Below are 15082 nucleotides of genomic sequence, written 5' to 3'. Positions count from 1 at the left end.
TTTTCACTGACTTCATAATAGAAAAATCACATTTGGGGTGGTTATTCTTGAAAGAAAAAGAGAAAAGTGGAGAAAATAGTAGAAGTTTGTGCTACTAAGATGCTGTCACTGTACTTGTGTAGAATGTAGAATTAATCTATTCAGTTACATATTCATTTTCTAATTAACTGATATGAATAGTTCAAGTACTGCCTAGTAGTTTATTGCTGCAGGTCAAAACGTCTCAACAGATGTGCAATTCCAAGAATGGCTCTGCAATTACAGTAGTTTTATTTATCCACAGGCACTTAAAGCATCAAGTAGCATCTAATTGTTAACAGAGAAAGACCTAGACTTTCTAGCCTGTCCTCCCCTCTGATCTATATGCAGAACAGATATTGTCATTTGTGACAAGAGGAATGAGACCAACCACAAATAATACGTGACAAAAGTAATTAATTTGTACATGTGAGACTATCAATCCATTGTAGCAAAAATTATCTTAGGAAGATCTTTACACAATTGCACATTTTCCAGTCAGGTCTCTTAATAATTGGTAAATGCGAAAGTCAGTGCCCAAGCTTTATAGAATGTGGTCCCCTACCACATACTGCCTTGGGTGTTCATTCTAAGGTTAGAATAACTGGTACAGACAACAGTGACCCAACGGAAGGCAAATCTAACTTTCAGACAATTACCGTTAAAGACGTAACCTATTTAAACAAAGTAACAGAATTTCCTATAACATAAGTAAATAAGGGCATAGATTAAGGTAGCATTTTAAAGTTCTATTGCAAATAGATAATTAGTAGGTAAAAATAATAGCAAATAAGCTTGTTCCAAGCGTCTTCAGTTAGAAGGCAGGTTATTATTGGAATCCAGATAGGTCTAATATTTGACTAACTAAAGCCAGGAAAGTGAAATGGAGGTTGTGGAGTTCAGGTGAAAAGAACAGGAAGAAAAATTTTACTCGTTTGTTTACTTGAATCATATATAAATTTCCATCGATGCAAATGTCATCATGTAAAACAGTTCTGTATAACAAAGTTATTTTTGTGTTCTAGCGAATGGCTCATAGTAATAGAACTGAAAATCTGATTACAACAAATTCCTTTATTCTTTGTGAAAAATATTTGGTAGTTTTTTACGTGCTTCTTATAATGCTAGTAGTTGAGTTGCGATGACAGTGAGATAGAAAAGAAACTTGTCTTATATTGACTAATGTACAATGTATGTTGCTATCAGCAGTATTTTTCAACACTTTTAATTTCCTTTCCTTGAGAATCTTCATAAGAAACACGACTAAAACTGCAAAACAACTCTTCTTACCTATAAAACACCAGAGACAAAACATATACATATAACAGAACTCATCTGTTAGCATATGGAATTTTTTCTAAAATCTAGTTTTTTCTTTTGTTTGCTTATGTTTGGAACTCTATGAAGAAATCTTGTTCTTATAGGAACATATACATGTCAAGAAATTAACTTTAATTTTTTATTAAATAGTGAATATAAAAAATATTTTCATCACGTGTGTTCAATTTAACAGTCTCAATTTAGTAACTTTGTTATCCTTCAGAATATTATAAGGATCTAAGAACAGTTTAATAACATTCACTTTCTTCCCTCTTCAAGTCTTGTTTAGATATTGGTATATTATTATAATCTTTCATGTGGGTTAATTGTGTCCCCCTAAAGATATGTTTGAATTCTAAATTTTGTACCTGGGAATGTGACTTCATTTGGCAATAGGGTCTTTGCTGCTATAATCATGTTGTAATGAGGTCATGCTGGAGTAGAGTGAGATATAAATAAAATATGACTGGTATCTTTAGAAGAGAAGAGACACAGACACACAATATGCCATGGACAATGGAGGAAAGACTAGAGTGATGCATCTATAAGCCAAGGAATGCCAAGGATTGCCAGCAAAACCAGAAACTAAGAGAAAGGCATGAAACAGATTCTTTTCTACTACCTTCAGAGAGAGCATGGCCATACCAATAACTGGATTTTGAACTTCTAACCTCTAGAAGTGTGAGAATAAATTTCTGTCCTTCAAAGCAACTCAGTTTGTGATATTTTGTGATAGCAGTCCAAGGAAACCGATATACCCTCAAATGTGGTATTACAGTTGTCTTATTCAGGAAATATTTGTTTATATATATTCATATATTTATCGATGTCTTGGCTCATGAACTAGTCTTTTTTGTTAAATAATTTTTTTTTATCTGGAGTTCATTCCTTTCTATAATATATCCTATAAAAATTATAATTATTTTTAATGAGGATTTTTCAGTGGTAAAAACAATAGCAACAAAACAAAACAAAAAATGCCAAATTTGTAGTCATTCATATCTTTATTTTGCCTTCACTCTTGGACGACAGTCACTGGGTATGCATTCTTAGGTTCACAGCTATTTTCTGTCAATGCTGTACACATGAAATGATGCTGCCTTCTGACTCAACCTGTTTAGCTGTTGGAAAGTTATGTCTTAGCTTCATCATGGGTTCTTTGCAGGCAGTTTGTCTTATCTCGCTCCGTAATTTCAGATTTTTTTGGTGCAGATCAACTATAACAGTGTTTGAATTTCTTTTTATTTATACTGTTAAAACTCGAATTTCCTAAATCTGAGGATTATTTCCTTTAAGTTTAGGAAAATGCTCAGCTATTATCTCTTTGAATCTTGTCATTTTCTTATGCATCCAAGCATATCTTCTAAATCATCCACATTGTTTATCTTCTCTTTAATGTATTTAACCTCTTTTTTTCCTTCAGTCATTCTATTTGCAAAATGTATACATTTATATAATTCAGTTTACATTTTAATTGGCCCTTTTTTCATATTTCTTTAGATATTTGCACTGTCTTGTTAAGTATTTATATTTTAATTATTGTTTATCTGAAATACACTTAATTAAATTTTATTTTATAATCTCAATATTTGACTTTTTGGTAATCTGACTTTTTAGTATTTTGTTTCTGTAAGTTCTTTCTCATAACAGTTGTTTTTTTTTTATAGTTGGTTGTGTGATTTTTTTTAACTGTGCTTTTATTTCTTCTGGAACATTATCTGTGAGATTTTTGTAAGGCTTGAGTGAAAGAAGCATTCCTCTAGAGAGTACTTGCATTTGCTTCTGCCTAGTGCCCGAAGGTGCTTACATGGGATCACTTAAAAATAAATTCTCTACTTGAAAGTTTTAGCTCACTAGCTGCAAATGCAGATGAGGGCCAGTTTGTGAGTATGAATTCTCAGGAGAGATTTCTTTTCCTTTCCATCCAATGCCAAGATCCCCACAGATAAGTTTCTTTGTTATTTTTTTCTCCTATAGTAGATTTATTTCTCTTTTACTTTATACTACTAGTGGATTTACAGTTAAGTACAACAGGCTTTGGAAATTGTTTTATTATTATTACTAAATTTTATTATACATGTGCTCTTTGGTCTAGCAATTTCCTTCATACGTATTCAACAGAAATATGGGCACAGGTGCAACAACACAAAAATGTACAAAAATGTTAATGGATGCATTAGCTTTACAGAAAAACCCAAATGCAATCTAAATGCCCATACATAATAGAATAAGTAAATAAATTGAGGTCTAGTCAGACTACAAAAATATTTTACAGAAAATAAATAAGCTACTGCTGCTTCAGGCGGAAACATAACAGAACACAATAAGCCAAACGGAAGAATATTTGCTATGCAATTTTATTTATATAAAGCTTTAAAGAAGCAAAACTAAAGTGTTGGGTTTCAAGAGTGTGGTCAACTCAGGGTGGGATAAAGGCAGGCAGAGGGTAAGAGGGTGGTCTCTGGTAATCCATACAGGTTACAAGGGTGTGTTCATTTGGTTATTATTCTTTGACTACTATGATTGTTAATTTATGTGTCAAATTGACTAGCCCTAGGGATCTCTGATTCTGGATGTGTCTGTGAAGATGTTTCTGGAGAAGATTAGCATTTGAATCAGTAGACTCAGTAAAGCAGACGATCCTTCCCAGTGTGAATGGGCATTGTCCAGCCCTTTGAGAGTCTGAATAAAACAAAGCATGGAGGAATTAGGAATTAGTCCCTTCTACTTCCTGCTTGCCTTCGAAGGCTGGAACATCTCATCTCATCCTCTCCAGCCCACTGGGATCTATAACACATGGGCTACCCTGGTTCTTAGATCTTCGGATTCAGACTGAATTCTCCCATTGCCTTCTCAATCTAGCTCCTACTGATTCTGTTTCTTTCAAGAATCCTGACTAATATAAATATACATTTATGCTTTATGCACTTTCTACTGTAAAATGCTGAACTAAAGGAAGAAAAAAAGAAAAAAAACTATGTATTGAATCATAGCGTGACTTTCTTAAATCCCTTCACTGACTGTGAACTTAGGATACAAAGTATAATTCTCATCAAGGTGTACTTGGCCACGCAAGGTCAACTTCTCACTTTCCTCTCCAATCTAAAGTAGAACTATTAACTCTCTGTCATTCCAAATCAAGCATGCTGACCTTTTGTTTTCTTCAGATACCAAAGTGTTTCCCAACTTAAGGCATTTGCACGTGTCCTTTCTTCTTTTTGGCATTCTCTTTTCCACACTTATACTTGCTCTCTAATCAACATTTAACTCTGATAAATGTCACTTTTAACAAGATACTTTAATGTATCCCCAATCTAAATTATAGTCCACTTCAGCCTCAATTTTCTTTTATAGATCTTATTATTTTCTCTTGTAGCTCTACTATGATGCATCATTTGTATAATTATTGTGTTCACTTTGGCATCACATATACTAAAACTGTGTATATAAATGATTTCTGTTTTACTCTGCTTTGCTATAAGCTTTATAATAGTAGAGCCCACTTTTATTTTATTGTCCATTGTGTACACTGTTATGATCCCAGCCCACACCTGGTTCATGGTGGATGTACTGTTTGCTGAATGAACAAAGGATTAGTTCTGTCTTTACTATAACAAAAATTAAAGTAAATTAAAAAGTAGAAATTAATCTTCCACCACCCATCACTTTATTTTATCAGTATTATTTTAAGAAATTATGAGCATCAAACGTAATATACTGTGAGGTCAGAATTAGAACAGCACCATAAAATATTTGAAATAAATTATTTTAAGGCAGTGCTAAATGAAAAAGAAAAGTTTAGCATATAACATTTATTTATAAAAGCAGTTTCTCTAAGACAAGAGTATTATTGCTTTTCCTGATTATCCACCTATAATCATCGATAACCATGATTGAGGAAAATACTTTAATATAAACTAGACATAAAATTCACTAAGAAATTAGAATTTTATATATCTTAAGACTGAAAAGTTTTTTTTCACTGCGTTGTCAATTTTATCTCAGATCTCAGACAAAAATAAGTAAATAAAAATAATTTCTAGAGAGCGATACATAAAAAAGGAACAAACATATAACCCTGTACAGTGTTGTATAAGTTATCTATGGCTTAGTAAAAAATATTCCCAAATCTTAGCCCCTTAAGTGATAACTATTTATTTTGTTGATGATTTTGTTGACCAATAATTTAGGCTGAACTCATTTGGAGAGTTCTTCTGGTTTCAGTGGTCTCTCTGATGTTTCTATTAAAAACTGTGATTTTTTAATCTGCTTCTATGTGTAAGCCTATAGGTTGGGGGCACTCTCACATGTTGTCTCTCATACTCCAGGAGGTTAGACAGAAGAAGGAGAGGGAGGGAAAGGGGAAGAGGAAGGGAAAGGGGGAGTGGGGAGAGGGAGGGAGAAGAGAAGAAGGAAGAGAAGAATAATTTGTTTCCAAGGTTCTTAAGACAAAGCTCAGAACTTGAGCAGCATACATTGCATTGCATTTGCCAATTAGAAAAAAGAAAAGAAAAGAAAAAAGAAAAAAGAAAAAAAGAAAGGAAAGAAAAAAAGAAAAAGATAAAGAACAAAAAAGAAAAAAAGATCACAAGTCCAGTAGAGATTTAAGAAGTGGGAAAATAAATTTCACTCTTGAAGGAAGGAGCTGCACAATCATCTTGTATGGGTATAAGAGGCTATTAATTGGGACTCTGTAACTAATCTACCACATATCAATCAACCAACAAGTATTTATTAAATATACATATGTATGCTCATGTAAAGCTAGAAAGGATACAGAAGTATGAAATATTACTTCTACACATTACCTACATTAAACAAATTCAGTTAATAATGACAAACTGTTATAATTTTCAATCTATTTTTACCCAATTTAATTTGAGAAATATGACACCATTTCATTTTTTTTTAAATGGTAGTTTGCCAGAGATAATGAGAGAAGGGAAGTGTTAAAGAAACATCTTACTAAGTAATGTAGACATTTTAGAAGCTCAAATGGTATTCATAAAAGCTGTAAAAAGATAATCTGGGATGAGAAAATAGCCCTCTAGGAAATACCCACTAGCTACTGTTTCACAGACCTAGGGAATCAATAGGATGATGAAAACCTTAGGGAAGGAGGATAGAATAGAGAAGTTCAAAAGTATGATTGTCTCAGCAAATCAGAGATGATGATTCTGAGAAACTATATTTTTACATGAATTTTTAATCCCTTGAGACAAAATGATCATAAGACACTAGCATCAATTTAGGTAAGAAAACAGATCCACATCAGTGCTGATAATCAAGACATATTGACTATTCCCCCATGTTAAGCATCAATATATCAAAATAAATAAAAAATTCATACAAATTATCTATCTGTTTAAAGCTGGAGTTGTTCATATATGCCAATTGAAACAATATATAGTGAGCAAATGTATGTGGCAGCGGATATAAGAATCTGAATGCCTTCTATTAAGCCAAACATTAAAGAAATTTGTAAAATGTTACATAATACCACTCTTCACTTATTTTGTTTAGCAAAAAAATATAGTGTATTTTCATAAAAATTGTTTTATGGTAACATGCAGTTGGTCAATTATTACTATTTTAAAGGAATTAAGACATAATTAGTTTTAATCAGTTTTAATTTCTAATACAGTAAATATTGATAGACATTTACGAACCCATTAAACCATATAAACACAAGTTATTTCACAACCTCAATAATTTTCAATAAATGTAAAGAAGTTGTGAGACCAAAGAACTTGAGAACTTGAATATAGACAATGCACTTTAATGAAATGAGAAATAGATCATTTCTGATTGTGTGTCTATTAAATAAATAAGAGACTTCAGGAGGACTGAAGGCTATAACATTGCCTTATTCTGGAGGAAAGTGAGAAATATATTTTAACAGTGTAGATCTCTGTTTGTTATAGAATCCCAAATAGTTATTTTTCTGTGGTTCCTTATTTCAATTTCTATGGTTTTCCAAATAAGCAGTATGAACAAACATAAAAAGCCATGAAAGGGCCAGATGTTTTCTGAAGACAGTGAAAAATCCAGCACATTTGTCTAGAGAAGTAAAAAATAGAGAGACAGGAGAGAAAAATACAAGCCAAATTTGAAAGGTCTGATGTGTACGAGGTTTGGTCTCTCTTCTGCACTGGAAGTCTTCAGAGAATGGTATGAAGATAATAGAGTGGTCGCGTTTGAGTTTGTAATGAGAATCTGTTGACAATGCAGAGGAGTCAGCAGGACTATTAGTTGGGTGTCTTCTATAATAATCTTGGTGACATGATGAGGTCCTTAACTAATCAAAGAAGGTGATAATAAAAATCATGGATTAAAAGTACATACATGATATAGATGTAGTATGTGTGCTTAACTAAATAAGAGAGAAAGAAAAAAAAAAAAAAAACATTTGGAACAAATGATGATCCCAGGAGGAAGTTTATGCAAAACTCATATTGCAATGTGAATAGATAATTAATGCACAGGACAAACAACTAAAATGTATTAGGTGACAACAAAACTTAATAACAAATCTAAGTACTACATCTCAAAAGAGATCAAGGTTAGATTAATCAGGCTATGAACGAAGAAAGATAGGTGAGAATACCTATGGAATATTTGTAGTTCACCAAAGAGGAATTGTTTCTATGAGAGAATAAGAGAAATGTAGTTGTTTAAGTTGGAAGTAATAGATGGGGAAGGAATGAAAATCAGGTAGGAACTTAAACAACTTTCTGGAGCCAACTAGCTAGAAAATTACAGGTACTCAATACAGGTATGCTGAATGAATTAATCAACTCTGCCACATGAAGGATGGTTAGGAAAGGATTAGTCTGCTAATGGTGTATGTAGCAACAAAAAAGAAGAGAACATTGATCAACTGTCTATATTTGGATATTTTAATGCCAAAGTGAAGGTAAACTCAACACCATAAACCTTATAAACATTAATAAATTTACCTTATTGCTTATGTAAAATAATTTTTAAATTCAGCTTATCCATTAATTTGCATGCTATTACAATATCCTCTTATAAGCCATTTGGTAGTTGTTAATTTTTTTAATTTAAGAAAAAAATTTACCTACCTATGTTAAAGTACCACCTTTAATGAAGCAAAATCCTAAATAATGTTATAAATTTCATTTGTTTTCTTGCATTTTCAGAAATAAATATGCATAAAGACTATGTATAAAATCTGAGATTAATTTTTTAAAAATAGTAAATCAAATATTCCTATTAAAAGAACAAAATTAAACTCCTGAAAGTAAGGAGCTAAAAGGCTGAGTTGTTTTCTACTTTTCAAAATATTTGAAATAGAATTGATTCTTTGTTTCTTCATGGAAAGCATTCATTAAACAAGATTTTCATTTCTCTGAAGCACCAACAATCTTATATTACCTTCATCGTATTCAATACAGCTATCTCATAAGTGTTGATAATTACAAGCTATCATGTTTCAATACAATTTCAATACAATGTTAATTGTGCTGTGCATGTAAAATAATGTATGGTATATAGCATTCATTTGAAATTGGTTATAATGTACATTGTGCATTGTATTACATAGAAATTATAATATATATTACATTGGAATGTACATTTAATACAATATACAATATATAGCAGCATAGGTGATGTAGATACTTAAAGTTGTAAGTATATATTGTAACATTATTTCATAATCTGTTATTAGTTCTTGAATTGTAGTGGTAAAGACAATTGTAACTCCTATTAAAAAAAAGATATTAAAGTCTTTGTAAAAAATCCATATTTTTAGAAAAGCTTATTTTCAAACTGAAGATGGGATGATGTATTACACGAAAGACTGTTTTATAAAGAAAGGGTGCTAGGATAAATAATAGAAGAAAATCTTAACGTTAAATGGTTGGCAAACTTTAAAACATTATAATTTTTATTACCCTAGATACATTTTATAGAAACAGATCTAAATCTCTAAGTGTGAAATATACTGAACACAGCAAAATGCTTTTTTGTTAAATTTAGATTAGAAATACACTGTTAAGTTGTAGAATATCTAAATTACTTAACCAACCTTTCTTGGGGATGTCGTGACAATAAATTAGTACATTTGCAAAGCACTTGTAAATGAGCAGTTTGTAACTGAGTATTATGATTTTGCTGGGCATAATATAACATGTAAGACTGTGTTGGAAAACATTCTCCTATTTGCCAATTTCACCTCATTGCAAAACACTTTTCCCTTTGGGGGAACAATATTTAATTTTACAGATAAGCAAAATCCATTTTTATGGTAATATATGAGCCACAGTGGAGGTGATACTAAAAGCAAAGGTTGAAATCTGTCTAGCAGTGCAATGTGAATGCTATGTGCACACCATTCGAGCTAATTGTCACAACTGGGATTTAAGCTGAGAGGGAGATTATTTAGTCAATGAGAGGAAACTGAAATGATCTACAGAATTTGCTAACTTAGGACAATCGTACAATATTTTTGAGTGTTAAACATTTTAATTGATATGTTATCTTTCTAAACTGCACTTTAAATTCTACAGGCAGTTTTTGTATTTTGGGAACAAATCACACGCACACAAGCAAAATTGATAGAAAAAAAGTAAAAAGGAGTTGAGAAAAAAAGGATTTTAACCAGGAATAAAGACAGATATGATATGATACAATAAACAACATGGTGTCAGGAAAAATATCACTAGTCTGAGGATCGAGAGGTCTGATTATGATGAAACTTTTGCTACCAACTATGATCTGTGCCAACACAACTAGCAGTTGTGTAGAAATTTAGGTACACCCATCAAAAAAAAATAATCAATACCCAACACTACCACCACAATACCACAATAATAATATTAAATAAACATTCCTGTTCTATGAAATTTGTAAATAAGTGAATGATTAGAGGAAGAGAGGTTGGTAGAAAGTAAAAAGTAAATTTAATTTTAAGGTCAAGTAATTAAACTAGTGATTGTCAAATAATCAAAAAGTAATTTGAAAACTGCAAGAAAAGATAGATTAGGATAACAGGATTTGAACTGTTGAGAAAGAGGGCTGGACTATTAAATAGGGTGCTCAAAACATTTTGTTGGATAAGAACTCAATCTTTTCTGGTAGCTATTCAAAATGGTAATAATATTTGGAAACTTAAATTTGGTGTACTCAGTTAAAAAGAAAAAAAAATAATCCCCCTGCCAAAAAAAAAAGTCACCATCTTGAACAACAGGGAATAAATCTAATCCTCTCTCTGCCAGATGTCAGCTGATCCAAAATATCAAACAGAATTATAATATCTCTTGAGCCTTCTCTTCTCTGTTCTAAGCACCTTGATTTTGAAAGATTGAATTTTACTTTCTGTGCTTCAAGTACTTTACATGTCTAAGAGAATAATTATAAAGATACTCAATTGATCTAGGTGTTAAGTGCTATTATGCCTATTTTATGGAAATGAAATTAGAGTTGACAAGGCTCAGAGGGTCAATCCAACTGGGAAAATAAAAATTATTAATCTAAATCAATAGCATAATGCTGGATGGCCTGATGCCCTTGAATAAGTCATTTAGCTTCAATCTTTTTGTCTGAAGACAACGGCAAAAGGTGAAAACAAATGATCAAAGCATCCAAGTCAAATACAGAATGAATATGAGGTTTTACGATAGCATAATGTCTTGACCCCAGTGTCATATGGCAAAAGATGATTGTGCTCATTTAGAAATGGGACATTAAGTGTTTAAATGACTTTGATCACATCATAAGGGAAGCAAGCAATACAGTTTTTAAAATACTTTAAACTCTAGTAAGTATTTTAACCAGAAATCGGCAAGTAGCATTCACGTACATATCTTTAAAATTTTTATGTATTGATTGATTGATTGATTGATTTATGTTTATTTTTAGGCGAGGCAACCCTTGGTTGACCTCACAGATTGAAAGGACCTTGTCAGTTTACAATCCCTTATTTTTTTATTTTATTTTTCTATGCCTACAGCACTTGGTCTTCCTAGGTGGTCTCCCATCCAAGTACTAACCAGGCCTGACCCTGCTTAGCTTCTGAGACCAGACGGGATCGGGCTTGTCCGGGGTAGCATGGCTGTAGACTAAAATTTAATTTTAATTTAAATTCTGGGGTATCCTTAGAACTTTTTCTTTCACTTAACAAACGTATGTTTATCTGACAGTATCAGGAAGCTTAAATACACTTGTATTGAGTTTTAAGTGTCTAAGCTATAATTTTCCTGAATATGAAATTTCAGATTTGAAATATGAAAATTTCAAATTTATATTCTTCTCATGCTGTTCTTGCTTCATTTTTTTTTAAACTAAAATCTGTATATCTAATCAAATATTCTGTCATCTGAAAACATCTCATTAGGGCATTTTTCTAAAATGTGAGGACATGGCAGCAGGGTAATTTTACCTCCTCCACTTTTTTTTTCAAACTAGGGTGCCAAAGTTGTCCTCACATTTTGGGTCAATAAAATTGAACCTCCTTTGGGAAAAGAAAAGAAAGAAGGGGAAAAAAAAGGAAACAGAAGAAGGATAAGGAAAAATAGAAGCCGCCAAATTTTAAATATTATTTTGTTGTTTTTAAAATAGGAGATAGGGCTTTTTAATGAAGTTTAATCCAATTCTTTATCTTTCAATATTTGATTCATTTACCAGAAATACCTAGTATAGTCATTAATAAATATTATTTTAAATAAGATGAATGGTATCATATAAAGTTCACTTTTTCAGGAATTCATTTGATTCGGGTTGACTGCCCTTTGTTACTTAGAAATTTTGACATTTACTGACTAGCTTCTATGTATTAGTTATTTTAAAGTAAAATTATTTGCTTTTAAAAGCATGTTTTAGATTACTATAAAAGAAGCTATTTCTATTTTATGCATTTATTCTTGTTTGGTTTCATATAAGCATAGTTTGTAAATCCACTCCATCTCTCACCAGAATGTATGTATTTAGGGCAGTTCTCTTAGTTAATCTGACCATAGCATGCTCTTCTGTAGGTAGAAAAGTCCCTGTTTTGAAAAATAGATAATAGATATTCGTTTGTAGGGCTACCATAACAAAGCTCCATATTGCATTAGTTTGTTAGAGCTGCCATAAACACAGGACCACAGACTGGGTGGGTTAAACAACGAAAATTTATTTTCTCACAATTCTAGAAGCTAGAAGTCTGAGACAAAGTGTCAGCGGGGTTCATTCTGAGGCCTCTCTCTTCTGATGGCTGCCTTCTCCCTGTGTCTTCATATAATACGTCTGTGTTCTAACCCCTTTTTATAAAGATACTAGTCCCATTGGACTAGGGCCCATTTTAATAACCTCATTTTAACTTAATCATCTTTAAAAAACCTATCTGCAAATATATAGTTACATTCCAAAGTACTGGGGGTTAAAACTTTGACATATGAATTTTGGGGGGTACACAATTCATCTCATAACAGGTGTATTATTTTTGTCTTTAAGTTATTTAGCTTTCTCATGTTTGTTTTACTTTATACATAGTTGTACCACTGCATGTCCAACTGCTATTTCTTGATTTATTTTTAAAAATTGGGTGTATGTGATAATTTGTTTCTGTAGTGCTTTGTTGTCTGAAGAACAAGAGATGCCTTTTTTTGTTGTTGAGGCATGTATTGTTGACCAACGTTTTTATTCATAAATCACTAATAGAAAATGGAAAGTTTGAAAAATGGATTTTTCCTCTTCATAAGCAATTCATCACACACAAATAATTCGACTTTAATGAAGATCTGTTTGCCCATGCTGCATTTCCCTTAAATCTGATTTTCTCTTTTTCTCTGTTACTCAGGCAGATTATTTTTTCCACTTCTCTAGATCCAGTGGTATTTATTTTTCCACTTTTTTTCTAATCAATGTTCATAGAACAATACTTCTTTTTGGAAGTTTCAAATATTTAACTATTTAATAGATAAATATAATCCGTGCATTCTTTTTCTCCAGTTCTTCTGGACATTACTTTTAAATGCATTACTTCAGCTCCTTTTATATTGAAGCCTGGTAAATTCGTAGTTGAAATTCCTGAATTTTTTTTTAGATTGATTTGTCTATGTAGGTTTCGTAAGATGGTTGCTTTATACTTTTGCATAATTGCATGTTGAATAAGCAGTTAAATGTATTATTTTTGTGTAATCTAGGAGAGTATTTTCTTAAAGCTTAATCAATTCTAGTGTAAGTAGAGATGTTGACGATATGTAGATTTTTGACACATGTGTAATAAGTCTCCTTTTGAATAAGTCTCCTTTTTCATAACTGATGAAAATATTGGATTTGATAATCTTTATATTTCTTTTCTTTGTTACAATTGGGAATAGACATTTGTTAGGTATCGTGTGTAAAATGCAGCTTTTTCCATCTTGGTATGCATTGAATTATCTTTGAACCCACTCTCTATATTTTGCTGTTTAAAGTGCTTTTCCTGACTTCGCATCTTTTTCTTGCTGTCGTAACGCATTTGTGTAGTTTTCTTAGCAGATACTGTCATTTGATACAGAATCCACTATAATCTGATCAAGGAGTTTGGCTACATTCCACAGGATGACGCCTCACCTTTCATAGGTCAATGTTTTACCATAAAACTGTTACCAAATTTCAACTCAATCTTTTCATTCTATATCAGGCATCCCCAACCCCTGTCAGGTCTGTGGCCTGTTAGGAACTTGGCCTCACAGCAGGGGGTGAGCAGGAAAGCTTCATCTGTATTGCAGCCGATCCCCAGCGCTGGCATCATTGCCTCAGCTCCACCTCGGTTCATCAGGCATTAGATTCTCATAGGAACACTGGGAAATGGTTGGGGACCACTGTTATATGAAAGAGCTCATTGAAATCTATAATTTACCCTGTGCATTAAATTAAATTGACCTTCACAAATAATTATAGTAGACTTCAACCTTTGAGGCACACATGCCGTTGGAGGTCATTAAGAGGATGTGACTTCTGGTTCCGATTGACCTGGGAGCTGGACCCTGGCAACATGAGCTTCCTCACTGCATCCTATGTCCCTGGAATGTACCTTCTGTCCATCTTTCCCATGGAGGCGGGGGGCGACGTTTTCAAAGACAGGGACTTGAGAGAGGAATGCGTCGTGGAGACCATCTGGACAGTATATATCCATGACTGAACTCAGGTAAGGCCTCTGCATAAACTTCCACATTTTGACGGGCGGGAAGGGACCTGTCCTTGAGGGGCCCAGACAAGCCTCCCATGTGAGCTCCCGTGCATGTGAAAGCCGCCTCCCACCCCTCCGGAGAGGCCGCCTCTCCCTGGTCTCTCCCTGTCCTCGTGTCCCGTGTACCCGCCAGTTTGCTAACTGGACATTGACAGCCAGCGGGAGACCTAAGAAACAGGTGGGAGGCGTGGTGGGGAAGAGGCGTCTGCAGGGTAATCCTGGCAGACCACGGGCTTCTCGCCAGGAGGGGCGGCCTGTGTGTTGGATGCTGGTGCACTGCCGCCTTGCCTATGGGGACGCCCCCAAAATACCCCAGCATCGCCGGCTGGTTTGACGCGCTTGTTTGAGGAACTGGGCCAAGCGCTGGGTGGTAAAGAAGGGCTGGCCTCCCCTGTGGGCTGTCCGGCTAGTCACTGATGCGGCTGAAGCCCAAGGGAGAACGCTGGAAGAACCGAGGTCAGAGGAGGACGTGCTGCTCTGCTGGCTTCAGGGCTGGCAGACGAGGTGGCAGAGCAGAATAAGCGGGAGACCTCAGCGTGCTGTTTGGCAAAGCTAGGAGGGGGC

At 33.6% G+C, this 15082-nt stretch overlaps 1 pseudogene; it reads right to left on the bottom strand.

Annotated features, from left to right (window-relative positions):
• Nucleotides 1-11305: 11305 nt before the first annotated feature.
• On the bottom strand, nt 11306-11424 carry LOC112485538 (annotated as a pseudogene).
• Between the last annotated feature and the right edge of the window lie 3658 nt (nt 11425-15082).

This window comes from Pteropus alecto, unplaced genomic scaffold (assembly GCF_000325575.1).
Source record: "Pteropus alecto unplaced genomic scaffold, ASM32557v1 scaffold5, whole genome shotgun sequence".
Lineage (NCBI taxonomy): Eukaryota > Metazoa > Chordata > Mammalia > Chiroptera > Pteropodidae > Pteropus > Pteropus alecto.
The sequence above is the reverse complement of the archived record's forward strand: the minus strand, read 5'-3'. Positions and strand labels throughout refer to the sequence as shown.